Source organism: Anolis carolinensis, chromosome 3 (assembly GCF_035594765.1).
Source record: "Anolis carolinensis isolate JA03-04 chromosome 3, rAnoCar3.1.pri, whole genome shotgun sequence".
In the NCBI taxonomy this organism is placed as follows: Eukaryota; Metazoa; Chordata; class Lepidosauria; order Squamata; family Dactyloidae; genus Anolis; species Anolis carolinensis.
This window is the reverse complement of record NC_085843.1, coordinates 125,564,987-125,590,772: the sequence shown is the minus strand read 5'-3', so window position 1 is coordinate 125,590,772 and position 25,786 is coordinate 125,564,987. Positions and strand designations below refer to the sequence as shown.

Genomic DNA, 25,786 nt, shown 5'->3' with positions numbered 1-25,786 from the left:
TTCCTCATGTGTTGAACACTTTCAAGAAGTGAGAAGTCTTTTTATTTTTAGAGGAGGAAGAAAAAGAGAGTAGAGCTTTCTCACCGTGATCCTTGGAAGAAGGGCTGTTGCTGTTGTTTCCTCATCTCTTCATCCACTCCATTTTCATAGCTACCATCTTAGAACTTCAACCCCTTTAGAGTTTTATGCAAGCTTCCTCTCCTCTCTGTTTTCCCTCAAATTAAACCCTAATGGACTTTTTATTTTGACGTACACAATTCTATTCAGGTTGGCCTAAAAAGGTAAAGGTACACTGGTAAAGGTACAAAGGCAGCTCTCATATTGTTGAGAGAGAATGGAAAGATGGGGCTTGCATTGTCAACACTGGTTGGTGCTTTGAAAAAAGAGAAAAGTTATACTAGTGCCAGGAGTTGCCTCGTGAGAGAAGTAATTGTGAGGTAGAGCCATCAATGAGTCTGTCATTAAGAAAAAGAAGTGTCTGTGTTGAATGGCCTTGTGCCAACAAAATGTAACAGGAACACTGCTGAACCGGATTCAGTAGATTTAGGAGATTGGCTCTGCCAAATTGTACCTGAAGATTTCATGTTTTATTGAACAGCACCTCTGAAGATGCCGGCCACAGATACAAGTGATACGTCAGGAGATAATGCTACTGGAAGATGGCCTTACCACCTCAAAAACTCACAGCAACCCATTAAACAGCACTGTTCTCAACAGTCTTGTCAAAAAAAGGCCCCTTTCCAAATCATTATTCTTTACTGCACTGATGTATGGCTATGATACATTTATTATAGGTGATCCATTGGTCTTTCTTTTGGATAACATCCATATTGCTGTATGAGGAATCAGAACCATACCTCTGTCATTGATTGCATTGATTGTGGATAGAGACTTGATCATGCTGTTACATCACTGGGGATGATCTTAAATAAGATAGAATGAGTACCCCCTACCTTCAGTGTCAATACCAATGTACATGCAAATTGTTTGTTAGCTTAATTTGAGGGTTTTCATTAAAACGTGCTTTCAAAGATGAACAGTCCCTTAGAATACCATGCCAAACAAAAGACTAGGAAACACAAGCAAAGTTATTCGTTCTTCCAGCCGTGATGTACCACCTTTTGGCTTCTTCTCTTTTCTGTGTTTTGTCTTCTTCACTGAAATCACTCCCATTTAAAGCCTATCCAAAACAGAATGATGCTGTCCATACTGCAAAGAGAACAATGTAAGTTTTATTTGGAGGCTGCTGAAAATTTGGTGTGGATGGGAATGTCTCTCTCTGTGTGTGTATTTACACTGTTGTGAATGGCCTGGAGATTGCAATCTCTACCTGCTGATTTTTCCTGGGTGACCTGTCTGATGCCATACTGTGTGGAATCCACACGGTGAATATGAAAATCTATCCTTTCACTCTATATTTTCTCAAACAGAAACAGGAGAGTCTTTCTGCATCATGTCCTCTTGATCCAGGAAGCAGTTCCCAAGCTTTATTTATTTATTGAATTTCTTTTCCGCCTTGCTTCCCTCATGCACCTTACTGCACCAGCACTTTTCAACTCTTACTGGGACAATGAGACTGAGAAAGGTTTTCGGATTCCTCTGACTGTTTTTACATCATAGACATTAGCTTGGGGGAGGGTTTTATGGCTGGCTGTGCAATAAGACATCTACTTAGAATTGATATCCTTGTTACATTATCAGTAATTCTAATATACCAATCTCTGTAGTTACTGACCTTTATGTGTGGTGAGATGTGAGGCTCCCTTGAGGAGGGGAGTTTACAGACCCGGGACATTCCTATAGCAGTTTTTCAGGGGAGGGGGAGATGCAGACAAAGTTATCACCATAGAGGGAAGCTCTAAAACGCTCCCCGATTGTAAATAGGCTGGATAGCCAAAATGACAGGTCCCGGGCTAAAAATTCTGCTGCTTAGTGCTAGGTTTGTAAACGGTAAGACTGCAGCTATCCAGGATCTTATCTTGAATTATCATGTGGACCTAACTTTCATCACTGAAACCTGGTTGGATGAACTGGGAGGTGTTAATCTTTCCCAGCTCTGTCCTCTGAGGTTTTGGTGTACACCAGCAGGTGAGGCCTGGGGGGCAGGGAGGCGGGAGTTGTGGTGATTGGGATTCCATTTCCCTGATCAGGCGCCCCATCCTGCAACTGCCCAGGTTCAAATGTGTCTATCTCAAAGTGAGTAACCAGGACAGATTAGGGATTCTGCTTGTGTACCGCCCACTCCGCTGTACAACAGTCTCACTTCCTGAGCTAGCAGGGTTGGTCTCGGGCCTGGTGTTGGAGTCTCAGCAGCTGGTGATGTTGGGAGATTTTAATGTTCATGGTGAGACTGCCCTATCTAGAATAGCTCAGGACTTCATGGCTGCCATGACAACGATGGGGCTGTCCCAAGTGATATCTGGGCCCACTCATGTAGCGGGACACACTCTGGACTTGATTTTTAATGCAGGCAGAGATGAGGAGGAACTTTCAATCGTTCCATTGTCATGGACTGATCACCCTTCGGGATGAGAAGGCCAGAATATAAATACTGTAAATAAATAAATAAAATCACCTGATCAGGTTTAGACTGACCACGGCGTCTAACCTCTGCAGGGGTGGGTCCGCCCCAAGAAACGTATAGTTCCAGATGGATTCCTGATGTCTTTTGTGGGGTTTTTTTCTGTCATGGCAGCAGGCAATTCTGTTGAAGCTCTGGTCAGTCTCTGGAATAAGGAGACGACCAGGGTGGTGGGCATGATCGCTCCTGAACATCCCCTCTTGACTAGCAGAGCCAACTCAGCTCCCTGGTTTACAAAGGAGCTAGTGGTGATGATGAAGCTAGCAAGATGGAGACTAAAGTACCTCTGGCGGATGACTCTGAGTGAATCAGACTGAGCACAGGCTAGAACCTCAGTTAGGGCCTATTCCATGGCAATGCAGGCAGCCAAGAAAATTCACTAGGCTGTGCGGATCGTTTCTATGACAAATAGACCAGCAGAGCTGTTCCAAGTGGTAAAGGAGCTCCTTCATCCTGATTCTCAGGTGGAGATCCCCAACCATTTGGCGGCTCAATGTGGTGATTTTGCCCATCACTTTGCAGACAAAGTCGTGCAGATACGTTCTGACTTAGACACCAGCATTACTGCAGAACCAGTAGATGTACCTGAGGCGCCTATCTGTTCTATTTTAATGGATTAATTTCAGTTTGTTGCCTGATGATGTGGACAAGATTCTTGGAGCTGTGAGGGCTACCTCATGTGCTCTAGATCCTTGTCCTTTCTGGCTTACTAAACAAGCCAGAGAGGGATTGATCTGCAAGTATTGTCAACATTTTGCTGGGACAGGGTAAAATTCCATTATGCCTGAAAATGGCAGTGGTAAGACCAATTTTAAATAAACCTTACCTGAACCTTTCAATATTAAACAACTACCATACTATTTCCAATCTTCCCTTCCTGGGCAAGGTTCTGGAGTGGGTGGTGGCCACTCAACTCCAGGGATTCTTGGATGAAACCTATTGTTTTGATCCATAGCAGTCTGATTTTAGACTTGATCACAGAACGGAGACAGCTTTGGTCGCCTTGGAGGATGATTTCCATAGAGAAATAGACAAGGGGAGCATGTCCTGTTGGTTCTCTTGGACCTCTCAGCAGCTTTCGATACCATCAACCATTGTATCCTTCTGGGCCAGCTCTCTGGGTTGATACATGGGGGCACATTGCAATGGCTCTGCTCCTGGAGGATCGGACCCAGATGGCGATGCTGGGGGACACCTGATCGGACCCCTGGCCATTGGCTTGTGGAGTCCTGCGAGGTTCTAGTTTTCTCCCTATGCTTTTTAACATCTACATGAAACCACTGGATGAAGTCATCTGGAGTTTTGGAGTTTGGTGTCATCTGTATGCAGATGACACACAACTATTACTTGTTTCCACCTAAATCCAAAAAAGCTCCCCAGGTCCTGGACCAGTCCTTGATAGCTGTGATGGTCTGGGTGAAGGCTAGCAAACTGAAGCTCAATCTAGATGAGGCAGAGGTCCTCCTGGTCAGTTGTGAGGCCAAACAGGTTATAGGGTGACAACCTGTGCTTGACGGGGTTAAACTCCCCTCGAGGACACAGATCAGCAATTTGGGGGTCCTCTTGGATTCAGCTTTGACCCTGGAGTGCCAGGTGTTGATAGTGGCCGGGAAGGCCTTTGCACAATTAAAACTTGTGCGCCAACTGCGTCCGTACCTCAAAAATCCAGATCTGGCCACAGTGGTCCATTCTTTAGTTACATCTTGGATGGACTACTGCAGTGCACTCTACGTAGGTCTGCCTTTGAAGATGGCTTGGAAACTGCAACTAGTGCAAAGAGCTGCAGCCAGGCTGTTAACTGGAGCCAATTATAGGGAACACAGCACCCTCTTACTGAAACAGTTCTAGTGGCAGCCTATATGTTTCCGGGCCCAATTCAAAGTGCAGGTTACAACCTTTAAAGCCCTAAACTGTTTAGATCCAGCTAACTTACTCTCCCTATTTACCTGTTCATGCATTGAGATCTGCTGAGGAGGCCCTCCTCTTGGTCCCATCCTCGTCACAGGTGAGGTTGGTGGGGACGAGAGAGAGGGCCTTCTCGATTCTGCCCCCCTCCCCCGGCTCTGGAATGCCCCCTCCAAGGAGATTAGGTAAGCTTCGACGCTCTTAACCTTTTATAAGAAATTGAAAACATGGCTGTTCAAACAGGCCTTTGACAATGGTTAATGCAATACCGAACGGTGGGAGGACTTAAATAGGACTAAGTTTTAACATACACTCGCTGCCGCCACCCCCCCCCCCCCCCCCAATGACCCACAGAAAATACTGAAGGGGTTTAGGGGAATGGACCTGGGACAATTGGAGTTGCAGTTCACACACATCCAGAGATTACTGTGAACCCCACCGACAATGGAACTGGACCAAACCTGGAACATGTTCCCACCATGACCAACTTTAAGTACTGGGGATAGGCCTGGAATTATTGGAGTGGTAATTTACCCACTTTCTTAGGTTCAAGCAAGGGGTGTGCAGCAGTGGGGGAATTGACTTTCCTCAGTGGAATCAGTTGCAACACCCCATGGATATCCCTAACCTCCATGTTTATTTTTGACTCCCCATCCCAGTCTTTGTACATTTCTTATTTCTAAATGCAAACAAGATGTCAGAAGGTTTGGGGTATTAAGGTTCAATTTGTTGACTTCTCTGCTCTTGTCCCTTAGAGGAAGAATGTTGAGGGAGGAATCAAATAATGAAAGATAAATAACAGTGCTTTCATTCTTCAGCTCCACTCTATTTCCTTTTAATATTTATTTGGTTTATTTTCTTCTCTGCTGTGAATATCCCTGAATTGAGAAGCTAGAAAGTACACGTTTTAATATCCTCCTGATAGTAAAAGTCTCATGAATAAAGAGATAGAGATTGTTAGCTCCAATTTTGCCATAAATCGACAGATAACTTGAAGACACATACACACACATACACACATTCTACTTTGAACAGGTTGAATATTAGAATCTTTTAAGCTTAAAATGCATACTACATTTTTACTGATGGTGTTGCTATTTCACAATGCCTACAAACACACCAGGTGTGTTCTGGAATGGAGTGTTGAGGAGCTGTTTCTTCACTGAGTTCTTTTCCAGCAAAGGCTGAACGTTCTTTTGGCTTGAGAATGAAAATAAATTTGAAATAATAGCATCTAACTGTATGGTTTTTTTTAAAAAAAAATAAACATTATAGTTGTTCTTCCTTCATTGTCTTGTCACATACGTAAATAATTCCATGTATATATTGGAGCACCAATTTAAAATAAAATTAGATAGAACTAATGCTTTTTAACACCCTGAATAATTTTATATGGATAACAATCTTCAGATTTTGGATTTTGCTTACTTAGACGTCTGCGTTTTCTCTGTCTAAATATATGCAGTTGTGGCTTCAATAGTACCCGGTGCTTTGCTGGGTTCACTCCACATAAATATTTATAGCGTAGTGAAATATTTTCTGTTTTAGCAACTTCCTGTTCTTTCTTGCCTTTCATGCTTACCATTTTGTTTTGGAATCTTATGTCCTTTTGTGTCATGGTGATGACCTTTTTTAACTAGTCTACATTCCAACCATATCTCTTGTTCTCTCTACCCTTTCACCCCCCACTGTTGCTTTAAAAATGAATGGAAACTTAACCTCCTTCATGTAGTCTTCCTGGCCACATTAAGGAAGCACAAGAGTTCAAGAAGTAGATTTCAAGTGAGCTCTATGGCAGGCATTACGTGTACATGGACTTGATAGTGTCCATTCAAGAATAATCTTTCTATATTCAGTGTTTGCTCTTATTGGAAGGGAGCATATTCATCCTTTTTTTGCTGCTTCATTGCATCTTGTGTACTCAGAATAAAGACAATCAAAAACTAGATGAAGAAAATGAGAAGTATTTCAATGTAGGGGTCTGGTATTATATTTTATATTGGACAGGGGGTGAGAGAGACTGCAGTGGAAGGCCACATTTGAAATTCCCTGCACACTTCTGTTTTTTTTCTCTTCCAGAAGAAAATTATCACTAACAATAAAATGCAGAAAAAAAGTTAACCAGGACCATCAAAAACTAGGACTTGAAGTTTTCGGGGGGGGGGGGGGGGGGGAAGTACCACATATACTCATGTATAAGTTGCTCATGCATAAGTTTATGGCTGGCTTTGTGACCAGAATTATGACTTTTTATATGAGCTATGGATAAGTTGAGAGTCATTCTGCCGAGAGGGAAAAGCACCAATACTGTCTTGGGGATAGTTAACCCTAACTGATGCTGCAATTTCCCTGCCAATAAATTCAAGAAGCCAGAAGAGAAGAGGAAGTCAGATCTTCTTTTAGGTTCTCTTAAAACAAACTTTCATTCCTCTACTCAAAGAAGAAATAGTTCCTTTTTTGATAAAAGTTAAGTTACAGCAGTCACATTGACCCATGGATAAGCCAACCCAGGGTTTTTTTTTTTTTGAATTTTTAAAAATTAAAATGTATAGAGTTATTCATAAAAATATGGGTGATTTAGGGAGCATAGTAGAGATTTTGCAAATTATGAATGTTGAAACTTGTATTTCTTTCTAGGAATTTCTAGGCTAATACAGCTTTATAGAATTCAGAGGCATTTCATATTATCAGGTGTATATGTAGTAAATGTGGTTAGGGTTTATATTGTAGACAATAAATTCAGAGGGAAATTAAATGCAGAAAAAATGATGATGACAATTATATAATTAATTTTGGCTCATCTCATAACTGTTTCTAATAAAAATATATCCTAATACTGAATATTGACATAAGAAATAATTATTCTAATTCAAATTTCGGGGGATAGATTACAACTTCCTGATACATAGTTACTCAGTATTTTTTCTTCAAAGTTGGTTTGCTCTGTGGTGGCTACTTTAAGGTCAGTGACAATCTCTTGGGAGGCTGAATTGTTCTCAGGTTTTGTTTTGTTTTTAACATGGGTCATTTCTAAAGTTAGATCTGTACACATTTATTCTCTGGGATACAGACTGGCTTGTTTGACCTATGTAGAATACAGAACAGCATTGCAGACTAGAGGTGGCATATGTCACGTTGTCAGAAGCACAAGTGAACAAGCATGTGATGTTGTGACATTATTAAATCCAGTACATTTGTTATCGGAGTAAGATATGACATCAGAGTTGTAAGCCCTCTTCCCTGAGTCTTATGTGTTTTGTTGCTGCTAGTGAGTAGTTGTTTAAGTTTCTTGTTGTCTGTATGTGTTTATAAACATTCGCAGCCCTACCATCCAAGGGCTTTAACAGCAAGGTGGGATCACTATTACATTTGAAGGGCTTCAATTTGAGCTGAAAGTAACAAGAATTCTACCATTTTATCTTCTAACGTGGACCTATAGAACATTGTCACTAAATATTTGACTGGCTATGTTGATTTCTGTTTTTTACTTTGTTGGGTAGGTACATTCTTAAGTCTAGTAACCGGGAATAGATACTGTTTTATTTGCAAGGCTTGATGTAGACTGGAGATTGGGTGGCTAATGAGACTATATTTATTCTTTATCCCCAAAGAATATTGGAGTGAGTGTTAGCCATTTTGTTGTATTTGGGGGCCTGTTGCATATGGTTCAGATCTTATTTCTCAACAAGAAGTAACTGGATACTCACTTCCTCTTTGGAGAAAGGCCCAGTTCTAGCTTAGGAAAAGGAGAGTATTCCAAAGGCATCCAAATTCAGTGAAATTGCCAGAAAAGGGGCGGGGGCTTTGAAACAAATGTTAACCTTTCTTTGGTTGGGTGGAGCTTGGGAATCCTTACAGGTCAACAAAGAAAGTGTTAGGAACACCGTAGATTTTGTGTTATGCAGAAACTAGAACTAGTTACTGTAACAGCAGGTTTTAACTGTATATTTCTTATGTAGCTGCACAGTGGCATTGAGAAATGAAATGCTTGTGTGAAACAATTTAGGCATAGGTTGATGGTGTGTGTGAAAGACACTAAAGTATAAGTGGAATTCATCAACCAATATCTTCCCATCATTCCAGATTATAAAAATATGCATACATGTTATGAAAAGGTAACAGTTTTGAACAGGATTTTGGAATCATTTTGGAATGTATTGGCATACTATTGCTATATGCGCAAATGCTTTGATCTGAAGATACATTTTTCTCCCTAAAACCGATATTATTGTGGTTATGTACAACCACAGATGTTCTGCAGTGCCACCTAGAGTGATATTCCTTATGGCTTCTAGACCATGCGATATCCCAGAAGTATCGTATTTTGCATAATGATAAGGCAGGTGGATTGTGTCAAGTTGTTGTGTAGACAGAAACAATAAACCAGTAGGAGATTCTCCTAATGGTTTACCCCAGCCAGTTGTGTTGTTGTGTACTTTCAAGTCATTTATGATCTGTGGTGACCCTATCATAGAATTTCTTGGCAAGATTTGTTCAGAAGATGTTTGCCATTGCCTTCCTCTATATTCGCTATGATGTTGTGGGACACTCTAGATCCTGAGAGCTGGCATTTGATTTTTTTTAACCTTTTGGTTGGATTGAGCAATGCTAATATGCTGGATGACATCCTCTTGTGGCAGGATCTTTGAAATCCAGGCACAATGGGGAGATTGCTGGGAATGATGTTGCTGAGATTTGCTTTCTTTGCTCCAAATTTCATTGCTTTTCTTGGGGCAGGACAGGCATATTAACATGACTTTAATGTAGCTCTTAATGCTTTGTCAAAAGAAAAGAAAATAACATTGGCTAGATGTAGTGGCTGGATGTACGTCAGTTGTGACTAACTGTTTTGATGTACCCTTTTCAAAAGACGAGACCAGAGCTTTCCTTTTTGAAATGTGTAAAGCGGTGTAGACACAGCTTCTCAGATGGATCTAATTAGTCCTTCACAGGGGCTGGATGTCCGTTTGTTGCAGCTGAATTCTCATTTCATTCACCCATAACTAGAAACACCTCTCTTCAAACACATTTCTTCAAAGAAAGAAGGGTTTAGGGTTCCATGTTTTACTGCTTTTTGATGTCTGTTTCCCTTTAACAGAGAAGACCTTGTGTTTATACAACTGTTATTATTAAGAAAACATAGTTTCCTTCAAGAGAATTCATTTTGTATCAGTCTTTGACTGTTAGTATGAGTGGAATATCTTGCTATATTAGACGGTGAGGGTCAGTTATATGTCCCTCATACAGTTAGCTGATTTACTAGAAAGACAAAATTGCCTTCTTGGAGCAGCTGGATGAGAGCAGAGAGTAAGCAATATAAATTTCCAGGGCTTATGAAACCGTGTGTTTTAAACTGTTTTAGTAATGCTGTAAATGCTAGCAGTGCTGGTGCTTTAAAGTCTGATGATCACAATGTTATTTTATAATGTTTGAGATTTATATCGCTTTAGCCTAATTTTATAACTGACTGCCACTCTCCAGGGTCATAAGACCTGTGAGGTTTTGGGCGAGACTATTATACCGGGGTGGGTGTGTGTGTGTGCTCAGCATAGTTTGTTTGCTTTCTTCAATGTCTTTTTGCCCTTGCTTATGTTGTCATGGCAAAGGTGAGTCTGACTGTGAGTAAAGCAGTTTGGCGAACAAGCTGAAGGGAAGGTCAAGGTGTAAGCTGTGTGAGTGGGTTCAAAACCCCAGTCTTTGGTCTCTTTCAGTTGCACCTCATTCACCCCAATGCTTGTTCTGTGAATGAGGCAGACATGCATTAGAGATTATGGTGTGTTGGCAATAGTTTGGCTCTAAGTGTACTGTAGCTTGGATCTCAGTGCCATGAGATGCTCCCTCACCAGATCTTGGATGCCTTGGTTTCCTAGCAAGTTTGCCTTTGTGCTGCCATTTGAAACCTAATGCTTGCAAGGAAACAGAAAAGATACCATTTTTTTTTAGTAAATAAAGTTTTTTGGATACTAAACATGGGAAGGAAAATGTACATCACATGAGATGTGCTCTACATTTTGTTTAAATTTGTCTTTTTATGTTACATTATTTAACTAATAATCTTAGACACTTCTGTCTCCCATGATTTCTATAGCAAGGTCACTGACATTCTTTTATAGTCTTTTTCAATGGCAAAATTCCTCCTTTTCTTCAAGGCATCCAAGCTCATTTTTTTGGAACAGTATCTACTCATGGAGAGAAAGAGCTTCCTTTCAGCAATGAACTGCAAAGTTACAATGTGGTTAAATGTTCATATTATAAAAAATCTTATCATTTTTCAGTGGTGCTTGAACTATAGCTACAGTGAAACCTCGACTTATGAGTGCACCAACTTACGGGTTTTCCAAGATATGAGCTGTTGCTCCTTTGATTTTTGGCTTTGAAATGCGAGCAGAGATCTGAGTTACGAGCTTCCTTCACGAAGCCCTCCAGAAAGGCCTAAAAGAAGCCTCCGCCACCATTCCAGCTGAAACAGGGCACAAGAACAGCCAGTGTGCACATGCACTCATACAGCCCTCCTCCTCCAACCCAAACATGTATTTTTACTTTTTAACTTTTGAAATCCGGCAGAAAACCCCCAAAGAAACCTGACTGGCTGGGAAGGGTGCATTTTATTGGCAGGAGTCCTTGATTGATGTGAGATTACATACCTCCAAACCCGAGCATGTGCACTCCCCTTGCACATAAGAGTCCTTGATTGACAGGGGAAATTACATATCCCCTTCCTTCGCATGCAGTTTGGTGGGCTGACCACAGACACCAACAGACACAGGCAGTGGCAGCAGCAGCTGCAGCTCAGCACAACTGTGCAACATATGCTGCATGCCTTTGGAGCTGCTCCTGGCTCTCCAGTCATGAGCAGAGCCCCGACTGGGGGGTGGGAGGAGCACGGTAGAGTACTCTTTTCTACATCTGATCTCTGATCTTGAAGGCGAATACACTTAATTAAAAATGGGTGTGATTTTTGAGGGGCTGGAATGGGTTAATAGCATTTTAATTCATTTCAGTGGGGAAATTTAATTTGACATACAAGTGAATTGAGTTACGAGCTTGATCACAGAACAAATTAAACTTGCATATAAAGGTATCACTGTAATAGGAACAAGCAGGAGAAGTTACACCAACCCTTTCTCATTATAAATACAAAGAAACCCAAACAATTATTCTGAGTGATACCACATTCGGTATCTAGTTTTAACAAATGTCTTATGGCAACATTTGCATGGCAGGTTGTTTGTTTCCAGCAATAGATGCTCAGATCTGTACTTCCATTGAACCTGGGATATATCCACACCACACAATTATACTGTACTACTGTAGTTAGGTACTACTATAACTTTGATTGATCCATCCTCCACACTCTGCCGGAGAGCTCTAATGTTGTAGGTCAGGGGAGTGTACTAGAGAATTCCAGGTACTTCACCAAACTGCAAATCTCAGTATTCCCTAGGATGCCATGGCAGTTACATTTATGTCAAACTGCTATAACAAAACAGTATGGGTACATCCTTGATAAATCAATTAAACTGCCATGGGGGGCCAGGCTTTAGCACAGCTGGTAAACCACCAGCTGCAATAAATCTTAGCAATAGAAAGGTTGGCGATTTGAAGCCCGGGTCGGGGTGAGCACCTGACCTTTAGCCCAGCTCACTGCCCACCTAGCAGTTTGAAAACAACTGTGAGTAGATAAATTAGGCACCGCTTAAGTGGGGAGATATTTTAATTGTACCATAAAGGAAATACCAGAAAATGCCAGCAATCAAAAGAAAGGAGGAAGTCTTTGAACAGGCTCTTTGACATGGAGGATGGAGTGACAGCACCCCCCCTCCCCCATGGCCGGACAACTTCTAGGACGCTTAAGATGAGAAATGCTCTCATATATATATGTATATGTTGTTTGTCCTGTCTGTATAACAGCATTGAATGTTTGCCGTATATGTGTTCTGTCAGCCTCCCTGAGTCCCCTTTGGGGTGAGAAGGGTGGAATATAAATGCTGTAAAAAACAAACAAACAAACAAACAAACAAAGGTGTATAGCTACCAGTAGACCCATCCTTTGTACATTCCTACAAGTCTTTTTAAAAACAGAGTTTCACCAGTGGCTATTACCAAATCTTGTGGGAAAGAATTCCACAGGGTCATTTTGCATTATGTGAAATAATCTACCTTTAAAAGTAATCTCTTTTGAAACCCGTGTAAGCCAGTGGATATTTCATGTGGGACAAATGTTTGTAAAATATTAATTATGTGTAAGAGAAATCTATCATGGGTATATTGGTTTGGGTCTTAGACTATGACCAGGAATCAAATCTCCCCTGGACCATTGGAGACCTTGATCACAAGAGCAAGGCAACACCCCACTCCTCCAAAGTATTTATTTTTGTCTCACTTTGCTATCAGTCAATTTCATTGACTAGTTTTTGATTCCTAGTGTTACACATATGCTATAATAAGAGATATTAGCTATAACTATGACAAAATATTTTAAAGTAATATTCTGTGTGGAAATAGTGTATACAGTGTCCTCTCACTTTTTGCAGGGGTTAGGTTCCAGGCCTGCCCGCGAAAAGTGGAAAATCGCGATATAGCGGCACTCTACTTATTTCAATAAATATAGCCTCCCTCCCTCCTTCTTTTCCTCTTTAAACATACTATTCTGTCTTCCTTGTTGTTCCTGGGGTGATGAGGTGCAGGCAGGCCCCACTGGTGCTGCCTGCAGGCGGCTGAGGAGGAAGCGCGGGCAAAGGGAGGGCGGGCCGGATGAAAAAATCCACGATACAGCGAATCCGCGCAACCCGAACCGCGGATTAGTGAGGGAGCACTGTATTTCATAGATTTAAATCTTCAAGGTCATTGCTACTGAGGTCTGCATCAAGTACAAAAGCATTTTTCAGAATAAGTAGATAGTAGTATAATCTTAACAGGATATTCAGGTGCATCAAAATTGTCTGTACCTGCAAATTAGAAAGTAACCCATGCTTTGGCAGTAATCCTATAATGCACTTAGTTGAGAGTAAACCTCATGGAACTCAGCTGGACTTACTCTTGAACAGACTCATCTAGGATTGCATTGTTGAAGAACTGCTTTTATGATTTGTTATTTAACCATCTATGTAAGGGTTTTTTATCCTCATAATACCCGTGGAGGTAATATAAAATTCCAACTTAATACATTGCTTTTATATTTGGAACCAAACTAGATAGAGATTACAATGATATACAGAGACAAAAAAGAAATACATTGTCAGTCTAATATATATACTGCCTTATGAATATAATTGTTGCAAAACAGAACTGTTATTAATGGGGGGAAAACATAGCCGAATATCCAAATTAGCAGTGATTGATTAATTGATTGATTGATCAGTTAAGAGTGTGAAAAGAGCTATACTGGACCAGACCAAAGAGCTATATATCTAGACAAATATTTCTTTTTCTTCGTGTACTCTGTGAATGCACACTAATGGAGAAGCTGCGCCTGCGCAGGTTCCGACGGAAACTCTTGCAAGCTGAAGTTCAAATTTTGGTGGTAACCACGCCCCCCTTCCCAAGGGGCATATAAGGCAGCCCCAGGCGCCCGCTCTCCAGTTCCTTTTTTTCCGCCGCAAGGTTCACTTCGGACTCTTCGCATGTCTACTACTCGTTTTAAACGCTGCATGCAGTGCGCTGCTAAAATTCCTGATTCAGACGGCCACGCCAAGTGCCTCTTCTGTCTTGGCGAGGCTCATGTGGTCGGTACCTGCCGCTTCTGCCTAGCTCTCACGGCTCAGGCCAGAAAGAACAGAGCCGCTAGGCTCAGAGCGGCGCTCTACGAAAGATCTCTCGCGCCAGAACCGACTCCGTCGACGTCAGGTACGTCGTCGTCTTCAGCTCTGAGAGCAATGTCGGCGCCACCAGCTAAGCCTCCGACAGCTAAAGCCTCCTCGGTCTCGTCCAGGGCGTCCAGGACCTCCAGGGCCGCTAAACCGGTCAAGCCACCGTGTACTGTGACGACGGCTACCGTGTCGACCCGCTCCGGAAAGGTGGGGCCTTCCTCGACGTCGAGCTCTCTGGCTTCGGTGACCTCGATCCGCTCTCGTATCGGCTCCCCTCCGTCCTCCTCTGCTATCAAAATAGCCTTTAAGAGGGCTCACGAGGAGTCTCGTCGAGCGCAATCTGACTCAGCTGTGGTTCCTCCCACACCTGGCAAGTCCTTGAGGGTTGCATCCAAGCAACCGCCGACAAAAAAACGGCTGACTCAGCGCTCCTCTTCCTCGGCTTCCTCAAGGAGGGACCCGCCGTCCCCCTCGGCAACCTCCTCGAGAAGATCTTCTCCAATTGTGCCAGCCCAGAGGCCTAGAGATGTTTCTCAATCTCCATTGCACCCCCTGTCTGACGGGGAGCTGCAGGACTCACCCCACCACTCTACCCAAACGGTGGTCAGGGTGCCGGTGCCGGAGCCTCTTGCGCCGCCTCACTCTTCGCGCCAACAGCTCTTCCCTCCAACCTCGACACCGGAGCGTGGCAGACAAACGGCTCGCCTGGCTCGAGCAGCCCAGGCCTCAGCCTCTAAAGATCCTCGGCTCCCGGCCCTCTCTTCCCGTGAGGCCATGCCTCCCCCCGAGACTATACTTTCTTCTCCCCCTCAGTCCCCCCAAGGGGCTGAGGAGGAAGATGTTGACATTGACCGCCCAGACTCTGTCCTCTCGGCTTCGGTAGTCTCTCTCGGACTCGACCTCTCTCCTCCTCACGATGCGTATGAGGCGGACCCGCCTTCTCCTACTGACAATATTCGTGCTTTCTCTGATCAAATGGTCAGAATGGCCGACGCCCTGGGTTTGGAGATCAAGCAGACTTCCAAAGCAGTGTCTGATCCAGTTTTCAAAAGGGTGCAGGCCCAAGCTCCGCCGGCCACGCTACTCCCTTTCCTGCCTTATCTCTTGGACGTTATCCAGGCCTCCTGGAAAACCCCTTCCTCCATTCCCCCGACCTCGAAGAGGATCGAGACTTGGTACCGTACCGACGATGATACCTTGGAGTGGCTGAAACACCACCCCGACCCCAACTCCCTGGTCGTCAAGGCCTCCCAATCCTCAGGTCGTCAGTCGAACACTCCGGCCGACAGAGAAGGGAAGCGCTTCGACGCTGTGGGTCGAAAGCTTTACTCCGGAGCCCTTTTACTTTGCCGGATGGCAAACTATGGAGCCTGCATGGGTGCCTACCAGCAGATTATCTGGGAGAAGGCACAGCCCTTCTTCGCTAAACTGTCAGACGAGGACCGCTCCGTCCTTACCACCCTCCAACAGGAGGCTGACTCGCTTGCCCACCATCAAATCCAGATGGCGAAACATACCGGGGACACGGCGGGCAAGATGATTGGTCACGCGATCGCCATCCGTCGCCACGCCTGGCTGAGGTCGTCAGGTCTCTCCTCATCTTCCAGACAGGTCATTGAGGACCTCCCCTTTGATGCACTCGGACTATTTAACTCCGGTACCGATGACAAACTCAAGTCTAATCATGACTTTAAAATTCTTGCGTCTAAATGTGGCGACCAACCGCAGCCACAGCGCACCCGCTGGTTCCCTCACCGCTTCCGTCGCTTCCCGCCGCAATCCTTCCGGCACCAATCTTTCAAGCGCCCCTCGGGCTCGAGCAATCAAAGCCATCACCAACCCCGTCGGGGACCTCATCCGCAAAAACAACGGGGTCGAACCACCCCCGCTCCTCCGCAGGCTAACCGGCGTACCTGACGCCATCCCTTTTTGCCAAAGCTCCTCGTCCGCTACCGATGTAGAGCCCACGCTGCCTCGACCCTCCTGTGCCTTCGCCGACCGCCTGGCCCCCTTTTACAATCAATGGGAGTCCATCACTTCAGATGCTTGGGTTCTTCGCATTGTCCAAGAGGGCTACGCCTTAGAGTTCACAGAGCTCCCACCGACAGGTCACATTCTCTCTTCAACTCTTTCTCCAGAGATACTGGCCGAAATCGATGCCCTCCTGGCCAAAGGGGCCATCCGTCCCTCTCCTCCCGAACTGGATCCTCAAAGTTTCTTCTCCAGATACTTTACAGTCCCGAAGAGGGGGGGGCGGGCTACGCCCCATTCTGGACCTAAGGGCCCTCAATATCTTCATTCGCCCTTCCAAATTCAGAATGGTCTCTATTGCCTCTATTCTCCCGATGCTGCAGCTGGGAGACTACTTTGCCTCCATAGACTTACGAGACGCCTACTTCCACGTGGCGATACGGGAGGCTCACAGATGTTTCCTCTGTTTCAAAGTCCTCGACCAAACCTACCAATTTACCGTTTTACCCTTCGGTCTTGTCACGGCCCCAAGGGTCTTTACCAAGGTTGTCGCCGCCGTAGCGGCCCACCTCAGGCTGCATGGCATCACGGTCTTTCCTTATCTGGACGACTGGCTTCTGGTCGGGCCTGACCCTGTACTTCTTGAGAGCCACGTCTCCTTCACGCTGCGTCTCCTAAAATCTCTCGGCCTTCAACTCAATGCCGAGAAGTCAAATCTCTCCCCGTCGACCAAAATCCGATTCATCGGAGCTCTTTTCGACTCCGTCACAGAGACTGTCTCGCTACCGCTCGACAGATTCTTAGCTCTCCGCCACCAGATCGCCCTATGTCGATCCGCCCGGAGGGTCCGAGCCCGTACCATTCAAGTCCTTCTAGGCCATATGGCCTCCACGGTTCTCACGACCCCCTTCGCCAGGCTGCGTCTTCGGGTTCTACAAAGGTGGTTTATAGACACTTTCAAGCCGCTCTACCACCACAACTCCAAGTACTTGTCGATACTGTCAAACGTTCGCCAATCCCTCTCATGGTGGATGTCTCACCGGAACGCGTGCAGGGGCCTTCCATTTCATCCAACCCTACCTTCAATAACCATAACCACGGACTCCTCCACCTACGCTTGGGGAGCCCACATGAGCGGCCTGACGGTCCAAGATCTTTGGTCCCCATCCGAGAGGACCAACCACATAAACTTTCTCGAGCTTCTCGCCATCCTCAAAGCCCTGAAAGCTTTCTCCCGCCTCATCTGCCACAAATCCATCCTCATTCAATCGGACAATCTGGTAGCAGTATTCTACATCAACAAACAGGGCGGTACGGGTTCGAGAAAGTTGATGCACCTCTCCTCCCGCCTCTGGCTTTGGTGCATAGCCCACGACGTCCAGGTCTCCGCGATTCACCTTCCGGGTTCCCAAAACGACTTGGCAGATGCCCTCAGCAGGATGACATCCTCCTCTCACGAGTGGAAGCTCGATCCCGAGATCCTCCACAATCTGTTCCTCAACTGGGGGCGACCTACTCTGGACCTTTTTGCCTCCCCCCAGAACACTCAGCTACCCCGCTACGGAGCGAGGCTTCCCCCGAACTCCTTTCCCGGCTGCCTAGGGGACGCCTTTCTGCTAGACTGGTCAGCGGAGATGCTTTATCTTTTTCCCCCTATTCCCCTCATACCGAAAGTCCTCGAAAGACTCCTCTCGATCTCGGTCACAGCGATTCTCATAGCTCCGGCCTGGCCCCGCCAACCGTGGTATCCAGCCCTTCTTCGTCTCTCCAGAGGAACGTTTCGCCCTCTGCCTCCCTCGCCGCACCTTCTCTCGAGAGAGGACGGTCAAATTCTTCACCCGGACCTTCCTTCTCTTCATCTCACTGCGTGGAGGATTCTTACCTAACCTCCCTTCCGCAAAACCTCCAAGATGTTCTTCGGGCAGCCCATAAGCCGTCTACAACCAAAGCTTATACCTACAAACTTTCTCGCTTTCACGCCTTCCTTCGATCCCGTAATATCGACTCCTTTCCAACCTCGGTATCGGTGGTCCTCGACTTCCTTATGACTCTCGTAGAGAGAAAACTCTCTCTCGCTTCTATTAAGGCTTACCTCGCAGCTCTTTCCTGGTCTTTTCAACGCCATGGTCAGCCGTCTCTCTTCTCTCACCACCTGATCAAAACATTTCTCCGAGGCTACAACAACATCTGCCCACCGTCGCTACCACCTACGCTGGAACCTCGAACTTGTACTCTCTCAACTCACTTCTGCTCCCTTCGAACCACTAGCCTCAACTGATCTCCGCTTGCTTTCATGGAAACTGGCCTTTCTAGTGGCAATCACTTCGGCACGACGGCCATCCGAGCTTGCTGCTCTCAGGGTCGATGAGCCTTACCTACGTTTCCACCACGACCGTGCTGTCCTTCGCCCGGACATTACCTTTCTCCCTAAGGTAGTGTCAGCTTTCCACCTCAATCAAGACATTGTTCTACCAGCTTTCTTCTCTAACCCCTCCTCTCCTCTCGAGCGAAAACTGCACCTTCTCGACGTTCGCAGGGCGCTCCTCTTCTACAAGGACCGTACCAAGGGCATCCGTAAGACTCAGAGACTCTTTGTCACCTATGCCCCGGATAAGTTGGGTAATCCCATCTCCTCCCAAAGGTTGTCCCATTGGATTGCTCAGGCCATTGAGTTGGCTTACGAGCTGGCCAAACGCCCTCCCCCTCCATCCATCCGTCCGAGATCAACGAGGGGCCTCTCGGCTTCGACCGCCTTCCTCAGAGGTATCCCGCTTGACTCCATCTGTAAAGCGGCAATCTGGTCGAACCCACTTACGTTTGTCTCTCACTACAGGCTAGACAATAAAGCCCTAAAAGACTCGGCCTTCGCAAGATCAGTACTCTCACCTTGCCTATCCTGACTCTCAAACGTCCTTCTTCTCCCTATACTCACCCGCAGGTGACTCTCTATACCTCTCCTTCAAGTTATGGGCCAGTTTTTCTCCCCATACCTACCTCTGGGGATATGTTTTTTCCCTGATTGTGTTGGGCAGTTGCTCTGTAACACTTTATTGACCCTGACAGGTGTGTCAAGTTGTATGATGTTTTCCCCTCTTCCCTTGGAAGAGCGTTTATATGCACTGTACTCAATTTCTGTGTTTCTATTACGTTTATTCAGTATTTCCTAATATGTTCTGTTTTCTTGTACTATGCTCATGCTGGCATTGCACTGGTCCTTTCGGACAACTTATTGCACTGGTCTCTTGGGACTGTTATCTCAATGTGTCCTAATAAACTTATGTTTGGACATTCACTGGTTGTCGAGTTTGCCTTGTCCCACCATCCGGGACCTTAGCGTGTCAGTCTCCATTAGTGTGCATTCACAGAGTACACGAAGAAAAAGGACAGGTTGCTTACCTGTAACCATGTTTCTTCGAGTGTACTCTGTGAATTCACACAAACCTGCCCTTCCTTCCCCTCTGGCAAACCTCTCCCTTTCTCGTTGCCTTGGCGGCGTAGGAACTGGAGAGCGGGCGCCTGGGGCTGCCTTATATGCCCCTTGGGAAGGGGGGCGTGGTTACCGCCAAAATTTGAACTTCAGCTTGGAAGAGTTTCCGTCGGAACCTGCGCAGGCGCAGCTTCTCCATTAGTGTGAATTCACAGAGTACACTCGAAGAAACATGGTTACAGGTAAGCAACCTGTCCTTTCCTATACTGGCCAGATTCCAATGGGAAACTTACAAGGCAAAATCACTCAATTAAAGCTGTTTCACTTTGGGCATATTATTGAAAAACATGTATCTTAGAAAAGACAGCAATGCTAGGAAGAGTTGAAGGAAGTAGGACGAGAGGGCTATGTTGCAGATGGATTGATTCACTCAAAGAAGCTGTAGACCTTAGTTTGCAAGATTGGAAACTTGAAAACTGACATAGCACAAAACTGTAACAGCAACGATAATCTTCAATTACATAAAAGTAGAAAGAAAATCCCAGGATGCTATTCACATTAGTTCATCATTATGCAGAAGCAAGTAGGGAGAGAACAGTGAATCAGTAAAACATTACCCTGTAACAATAAATATAACATAGCTTACATTTCTTTAGCAGAAGGAATTGGTAGAAAAATTGCAACCAATAGGCAAGATGAAAAAGAAATGTGCAGAATGAATGTAGAGAAGATGAAAGCAAAAGAGACATATAATGGAGTAGATTGTAAGTGAAGGATTAGCATAAGTAGAAGGAGTAAATTTTTATAAGTCGGGTGAAAAACAAACCAGGAAGTAAGTGCTCCAAGAGGTATTGGGAGTGACTTCAGGATTAAAATGACATCTATTTAAAGGCACCTAAAATCCACTGGTACATGATTTATGTTATCAATTCTGTCCCACTGATTAATCATGGCAGATCTCCTTTCTGAAATAGGCCGCATTCAGTGTAGTGGTAAGATGTCTAATAGGTATAAAAGCCATACATATCAGCACTATTTGTTAAGAATAACACTGGCCAACACACATTTTCGTGCCTCTAATTTTATCAAGAACAGAAAGGAAAGAACAATGTCTCAAAGTGATGATGAAATTGTAATTACTGGGACCAAAACCCATGGACACCACCATGGAGTATGTACTAGAATAATAGAATCATAGTTGGAAGATACCGCATGGGCCATACAGTCCAACCCCTGCCAAGAAGCAGGAAATCACATTCAAAGCACCCTGACAGATGGCCATCTAACCTCTGCTTAAAAACCTCCAAAGAAGGAGCCTCCACCACACTTCGTGGCAGAGAGTTCCACTGCTGAACAGCTCTTACAGTTAGGAAGTTCTTCCTAATGTTCACGTGGAATCTCCTTTCCTGTAGTTTAAAGCCATTGTTCTGCATCCTAGTCTCCAGGGTTCCTGAAATTATGGTGCCCAGAACTGGACACAGTATTCCAGGTGTGGTCTGACCAAGGCAAAATAAAGGGGTTGCATGACTTCCCTGGATCTAGACACTAGACTCCTATTTATGCAAGTGGAGTATCTTGCATTTGTCCCTGTTAAACTTCATTTTATTAGTTTTGGCCCGTCTCTCTGATCTGTTAAGATCTTTTGAATTCTGCTCCTGTCTTCTGGAGTATTAGCTATCCCTCCCAATTTGGTGTCATCTGCAAACTTGATGATCATGCTTTGTAGCCCTTCATCTAAGTCATTAATAAAGATGTTGAACAGAAATGGGCCCAGGACAGAACCCTGTGGCACTCCACTTGTCACTTCTTTCCAGAATGAAGAAGACACATTGGTGAGCACCCTTAGCCAATCACTTAGTCAATTACAGATCCACCTAGCCATAGCTTTGCCTAGCCCATATTTTACTAGTTTGTTTGCCAGAAGGTCATGGGGGACCTTGTTGAAGGCCTTACTGAAATCCAGGTATGATACATCCATGGCGTTCCTGCATCAATCCAGCTTGTAACTCTATCGAAAAAAGAGATAAGATTCATCTTATATATACCCATATATTATTTGGTATAAGTATATTAGGAGATACACCAACAGGACATAAGTGAAACTTACAGGCAGAATATCCACTGAAAACTCTAGTTGGTAGTGCTAAATGTGGATGTATGGTGGAAGATGATACACAAACTTCTTCTTGGACATGAATTCATGAGTAGAAACTTATTGTTTCATTACTTTTGCAATCTAAAAGGAGAATGGAACATGCTGCTTTAGCATCTGGTAGCCTTCTACAGAGTCTTTTCTATCCCCTTCTCTGTCAATGTCCCCTGAAATGCCTTCCATGAAGTAACATTGGTTGTAGCATCCAATTTTTTAGATGCCAGAATGGATATAATAATATAAGTATTGGAAGTTAGCAAATATTGGTGGTTTCTTGAGAGCTTTGTTAAGTCATCCTTTGTTAATTCCAGCTGTTTTTTTGTAGTCTTACTATGGAATAGTAACCAAAATACTTTACAGTAAAATAATCACAGTGAAATCAATTTACAAGTGGAACATATGATTGATATAAAACCAATCAACCTCCAAACAACTGTTCACATGCATTCTGTATTGCCACCATCATTACTATTCACATGCAGCGCCTTCTCATTAGATCTTGAGAATGTTGTGCTTAGGTCATTGAGCTAAAAATATCACTAGGTTCATAGCATCTTGCATCAGGTGCTGTATTTGATATATTTTTACCTATAATTCTAAGTGATAGATTAAGTTGAATAAGGACTGGGAATCATGCACCCCTCCAGATAGTGTTGCATTGCACCTACCAGTAGCCTTTGCATAGCCAATAGTGTGGGATGCTGAATGTTGCTATTAGACAATATCTGAAAGATCAAATGATATCCACTCTAGTTTATTTGCTGAAGACCAAGACACATGAAATGCTTCAGCCTAGTATCAGTTCAGTTGGGTAGCCCTAGTAATATAATACCTGTAATGAAGCCATTGTTTCACGTTTCATAAAAGTAATGTTCATTCAGCTTCTTTTAGCTCTGTTATGTAAAACTCTTTTCCTATATGGAAGATACATTTTCTCTTCCACTCCCTTCCAGTAATACATTTGCAATGTGTTGAGTGTTTTGTAATGAATAATTTGACCCTTAGTCCTTTTCTTTCATGTCTTCAACAATGGAAGATTAGCTAGATTTGTGTCATTTGCCATTGATGTTTTGCCCTTTCATATCAGATAGAACCAGTCAGCAATGATTAGTTTTATAAAATAATTTTCCCACATTGGGACTTTGATGTGTTTAACCTTCATAATATTTAATTATATTAGTATTAGATAAAAGCTAATGTGAAAATATTTCCATAGGCTCATTGGAACACTGAGCTTTCCAACTTACGTAAATGCAGAGGAAAAGGTGTGCACACCCTAGAAAAAATTGGCATCAGAGTGGGATTACCTACTTGCTTTAGCAAGAAACAAGTACAGTTTTCTAACTGTGAAACCCATTATTGCCATTATCGACTTAGAACTCTAAAAAGATTTGACCAACTGTCCCTCCTTGATGTTGTTGAACTGCATTGCATTAACCCTCATCATTGACTGTTCTGGTGGAGGTTTTAGAAGTTGCAGTCCAACAACATCCAAAGGGGAACTATTGCCAACTCAGCTTAACCATTTTGGCTTCTAGGGAGAGATTAGGATTGATTTGCTCTAGGGTCAATTTATTTGTCTTTTTGGTAATCCATGATATACATAAATTTGTCTCCTCCAGCATGATGGTCTTATCTGTTTTCCCTCAACTTCCCAGCTTTCACAGCCATGCATTGAAATTAGAAATATGATTGCATGGACAATCCTAAATTTAGTATTCTTTACACTTCAGCATCTCAGGGGGCTAAATACGAGTTTGTCCTTTTCTACACAGACGAACCCTATTTCTGATTGCCCTTATACCTCCTGATGGCACAGAGTGTGTTAAAGCGCTGAGCTGCTGAACTTGCGGACCAAAACGTGCCAGGTTCAAATCCCAGGAGCGGAATGAGCGCCCACTGTTAGCCCCAGCTACTGCCAACAGCAGTTTGAAAACATGCAAATGTGAGTAGATCAATAGGTACCACTCCGGCGGGAAGGTAACGGCGCTCCATGCAGTCATGCCGGCCACATGACCTTGGAGAGGTGTCTATGGACAACACCGGCTCTTCGGCTTAGAAATGGAGATGAGCACCAACCCTCAGAGTCGGTCACGACTGGACTTAACGTCATGGGAAATCTTTACCTTTACTATACCTCCTAGGAGCCCTATTCAGAGTTCTATACAATTTTACCCCCTAAATTGTTTAGTTATTATTACTGTCCTGGTTTTAATTCTGTTGATGTGTTTTTATTGTTTTATCTAGTTATAATGTTTTTAATTTATTGTTCTGTGTTTTAACTTGTGTTGTTGGGCTTGTCGCCATGTGAGCTGCCCTAAGTCCCTTCGGGGAGATGGAGGTGGGATACAAAAATAAAGTTGTTACTACTACTACTACTACTTTTTATTAAAGTTATTTCCAAATGAGGCTTTCATTGTGACATCACCCTGTCTAATACATTAAATTTTACAAGGGAATTCAGAAGACTGATGTTCATTTATAACCTTCCAAGTTACTTAACCTCTTTTTTAACTAAAAAAAAAAGCAGATGGACTAGCTGATAAACTGAATTCAAAGTCTGGTTCATTTAATTGTTTGATTTATATTTATACTTCTAGCATCCTCCCAGAATCAGAACCCAAGCTCACACTATTAAATACAGATATAAACAAAAATGTAAAACATGCAAAATGTTATGATGTTAAATCACAATTAAGCAAGCTATGACATTAAAACATTTATGAATAAAGAAATTTTTCAAAAGACATCAGCAATAATAAGAAAAAAAGTGTACCACCAATTCATTAAAACTCCTTTCCTCAATAGCCAGTTAATTGGTGTAAGCCTGCTGGAATTCAAAAGGTGGAAAAACAACAGAGAGAAGGTCAATCTAAATTCCTTTGGAAAGGTGTTCCACACAAGTACTTTCAAGTGTATTTTCCATTTTTGAAATATTTTTATTCCATTTGGACAGAGAAGAGAATGCCATATTTCCCCTATTTTCCAGCATTTTGCAAGTTGTTTGCACACATTTGTGCCACATGAAAAAGTAATTGTGATAACTTTCTTAATGTAGAGAAGCATTTGAAACAGAAACCCAGCGATTCAAAAAATCTTCTGGTCTCATTCATAGCAGGTAAAAGATTTCCTTGATGACACTCAGAGCAAATGAGTTTCTTTCCTGCAGTCATAAAGTGAATAAAACGCTTGATCTAGTTTGGTAGAAAAGGGCAAGAGCTATAAATAGGCAACTGAGCTTTCCTTAGGATAAGGAGTGCATAGAATGGGTCTCTCTCTTGGGGTCTTTTTTAGATGAACAAAAGGAAAGTTTGCAAAAAGGAAAAAAAGTATCATTTTTAATGAGATTGAAACCCCATGTACTTGAACTTCCTTTTGAGATTGTACCAATAATCATTTCAAAGCCATTTAAAGCTGACCTTCCTACTTACCTGTAAGAGAGAAATGTGTGACCTATTGTCAACAACTGAAAGCAAATAATGCATTTTACCATTATAGCTTTTTTTAAATCAACATTCCCTTCATACAAGTTTTATCATTTTTTTTCAAGAGTCATTAAGATCTCAGCATTCAGTAAATAAAAGTGAGTTTTTGCTTTGATATTCTTGTTCTGAGAGCTGATACCTAATAGCTGGCATGCAGAATCCAATTGATATGTAACATTGATTTCAGTTTATTATGTATAGTCTGAAAATTACTCCGTCTAATTGAAAGTTCAGTGCACCTATGCCAACAGGAATGTAGCCAGAATGAAGCCACTGACAAATAATTTGACTGGTTTAATTTAAAAAATAGCTTGAAAATTGTGCCTGTGTGCCAGTAAGTTGTTTTTGATTTATGGGAAATTTATTATAGAGTTTTTTTGGTATTACGGGGAAAGGGGATGGATCAGGCCTCTGTCATCCTCCCGTTGCTGCAGCAGATGGCAGGGAGCTTGGGAG

At 43.4% G+C, this 25,786-nt stretch overlaps 1 protein-coding gene across 2 annotated transcripts in view; it reads left to right on the top strand.

Annotated features, from left to right (window-relative positions):
* The window catches only part of pcca (propionyl-CoA carboxylase subunit alpha), a 299,632-nt gene that overhangs the window by 193,825 nt on the left and 80,021 nt on the right, over positions 1-25,786 (top strand). The window lies entirely within an intron of this gene.